This window comes from Nicotiana attenuata, unplaced genomic scaffold (assembly GCF_001879085.1).
Source record: "Nicotiana attenuata strain UT unplaced genomic scaffold, NIATTr2, whole genome shotgun sequence".
Lineage (NCBI taxonomy): Eukaryota > Viridiplantae > Streptophyta > Magnoliopsida > Solanales > Solanaceae > Nicotiana > Nicotiana attenuata.
Window position 1 is genome coordinate 231862 of NW_017671693.1, and position 3332 is coordinate 235193.

General features: G+C 33.9%; 1 long non-coding RNA gene across 1 annotated transcript; it reads left to right on the top strand.

The window, feature by feature from the left end:
* The first annotated feature begins 523 nt into the window (after window positions 1–523).
* Window positions 524–3020, top strand: LOC109209718. The gene is made up of 3 exons (XR_002065411.1): window positions 524–1219; window positions 1776–1816; window positions 2850–3020. It is a non-coding gene; the product is annotated as an uncharacterized LOC109209718 (long non-coding RNA).
* The last annotated feature ends 312 nt before the right edge of the window (window positions 3021–3332 follow it).

Consider the following 3332-nt stretch of genomic DNA (forward strand, 5'->3'; position numbering starts at 1 on the left):
CCACCCGTCATTATTAACTATCACCACCACCATCCTCAATAATAATTTCCACCACCACAGATCACTAGCTACTACCCTGAACCACCACTGTCAATAAAAATTATCACCAACCACCGCCTCAAGTCGGCATTCACAAGCACCATTGTTAGCCATCACCAAAAGCAACTACGATATTTTAAAAAACTATATATTTCATTGATGGAGTATTATATTAATTAGTATTTCATTTGAATTTTATGTTTATTAATTATTAAATAAAGATAAATTTTATACATTCAGATGTTAAAAATCAAACAGTCTTAATTATTTAGTGTTCAGACCTTCATACACATCTTAATATTCAGATGTGTATCCACATTCAGACATCTTAACTTAATATACATCTTGATATTCAGATGTGTATTCAGATTCAGATGTCTTAATCTTAAAAAACAAAAACAAATAAGCCCTTATTTTTTTATTGGAACAGGTTATTAGCTCAGTAAATACCCCCTCCCCCCACCCCCATCCCATTGCTAAACCTGCCATAACCTTATTTTTTACTTTTACCGAGACACCACAATTCATTTCTCACTGCCATAACCTCTCCCTCTTCTCCGCCACTGCCACACCCTCCTTAGAGCCCCAAAAACTCTCCTCCATGAATGCCGCCCTCCATACAATTGTGACACTAGTTTCCTCGACCAACCCCACCACTTGAGAACTGTCTGCCACTATCAAAACCAACAGCGATGGCCGCCCGACATCAGTAATTTCATCGCACTTACTGTTAGACTCATGAAATCTCCTAAAGCCATCAATTCATTCTGCAAAAGTCGGTAGATCTATTTGAGGTTTCTTCGCTAGAAATCGGTGGCGGAGGGAGAACAAGAGGAAATTATAATTTTTTTGGGTTTCATCCTTAATCATCTTTTTTAGCTTATTAATTTCTTGTTGAGTCCATTATTTTCTTTCAGTTAAAGCTTTGAATCTAAATTGGGGATCTCTTTGAGGTTTCTTATATTATAATTCCTCCCCTTTGCTCTTGATTTTGTAAAGAAAATAGAATATTTCTTTTTCGTTTATATCCTTAATGTTGTTTGTAAGTAGGATGCACTGATTATGTTTTCTGTGTTGTTCATAGTTATAATTTTGGCCCAATTACATGTCCCAGCTTAGGTTTTGCTTTGCCTCTCACATTTGGTGGTTTACTAGAGCTACTATATCTATGCTTGAGCAGGTACAATTTGGTCTGCACTCTAAAAATAGATTGAATTTTGATACCATGAACACAAACTAATTATCTCTTGGTAGTGGACATCTTCTGTTTTATAATATTCATTTGAGGACCTCTTTGTGTCTCCATAAATGTGTTGCTTTGATCTAACACTTGTTGACACATTTTTTTTCTTTATTTCCTTTGTTTCGCTTAAGCATTAAAGTTTAAAGTTTTTCTTTTTAAATATCATGTATTAGCTTGAGTGTGTATATATATACTTGAAGATTGTATACCTTGTAATGTTTAGCGTATAATAATCAAACTGTAATCATATTTTTGGCTCTTTCATTCAATATATTTCTAGTATTGATTACATGGTGTCAATCCGTTGTGACTAGAAAAATTCAAAAACGAAACTTTAAATTAAAAGCATTGCTTTTGTTTGTTGTAATATTTTGGTGCTGTTCAATATTCAATACTTCTTTGTTTTCATCTGATAGTACCTTTGTGTTGTCCATGTATTGAATTTTAACTGTTTGTATTGCTATGTATGTTTGGATATCAACATTTTTGTTAGGTTTGCAATTGGCTTTATCACCGACTATGACCTTCTTGAAGGTATACCTATTTCCTTAATCTTTTTGTCATTAACTTTTCTTTTACCACTTACGCGAGCTTGAAATTAAGACTGAGGTAGTGATCATTGTTGAAGGTGGCTGTTAAGGCTTCAAACATCTATGAAAATGGTAAAATTAGCTAAATTATTACCGTACTTTGACATCTTGCTGTGTTTGGTTATATTGTTACATTCCTTGTACTACCACAAGTGTTCTTCCAATCTAAGATAATACAAAGTTCATATCTGTTTGGACTTTCCCTAAATTTCTTGAGATTCTTCTTTATCATAGTTGGTACTTGTGATGAGGACGTACAATGTAGTTAACATGCTCGTGAATCATAATGTTTTTGCATAATCCTTTATTCTTGTTGTGCTGAATCCGACAGTTCTTTTTGCAATCTTTTTCTTGATGTCACAACTATAATTTTTAGTTTCTAATTTTATCCTTACCCTTCTTTTGACTGGGCATTCAACTATGTCAAAATTTCAGTTTGGATTGTCAGTAGCCTGTACTTCAACATTTATACCATTATGCTTCCAAGCGAATAATAAATTATATTGAGACATTGAGCTTCTTGTTAGTACTTTTTCAGATGAAAAACTTTGAAATTAGCTCCATTTATCAGTATAGCAGTTTAAATATTTCTAGGTTGGACCATACGCTAGAAAAAGCTATCAAATTATGTGGCCGTCTGTGCATGTAGAAATTCACCATCATCTTGTTTTAGCAAATCATTCTACGGCATATGACTTATGCTATGGTAATTTTATATATCTGTCCATCATTCCAAGTAACAATTAGAGAAGAAAACTTAAGCACAATTTGCATAAGGAATTGTTTTATTGCATAAAAAACATAATGCCTGGTTGAGTACTTAAACTATTCCCTATTCCACTACAGCAATGCTTATCTAGGACCTCACTATTTTATATCATAGCTTTTAGCTTACTATATTTTTTATCTTTTTTAATTAATTCTATGTTATTCCAAATCTGACTAAGATTGATTTTCTTTTTTTAATGATTTTATAGGTAAAGCAAATGAACGAGGGTAGATGAAAGTTGTGAAGATCTTACTCAAGAGTATTGGTTGATTTTTGATAAGACTTTTAGATGTTATGGAATCTTTTATTTTAGAAACTTTTGACAACTTATGTATTAATTTTTAAATTGTAATGACCCGACCGGTTGTTTTGAGCCCTAGCGCGCCGTTCAGCAGTTCGAGGCCATGGGCAGCTTCAATTTAGGCATTATGACTTGTACGCGTGGTCGGAATTAAATTTCGGGAAGTTTAGAGTTGACTTGGAGAGGAAATTCTCATTTCGGAAGCTTTAAGTTGAGAGAATTGACTAGGATTGAATTTCAGAGTAAACGACCTCGGAATCGGGATTTGAAGGTTCCAGTATATTCGCATGATGCTTTCGGACTTGGCTGTATGCCCGGATCGGGTTTTGGGTGACCCGGGAGCGTTTTGGCGCCTATTGTGGAAGTTAACATTTTGGAAGAAAATTTTAT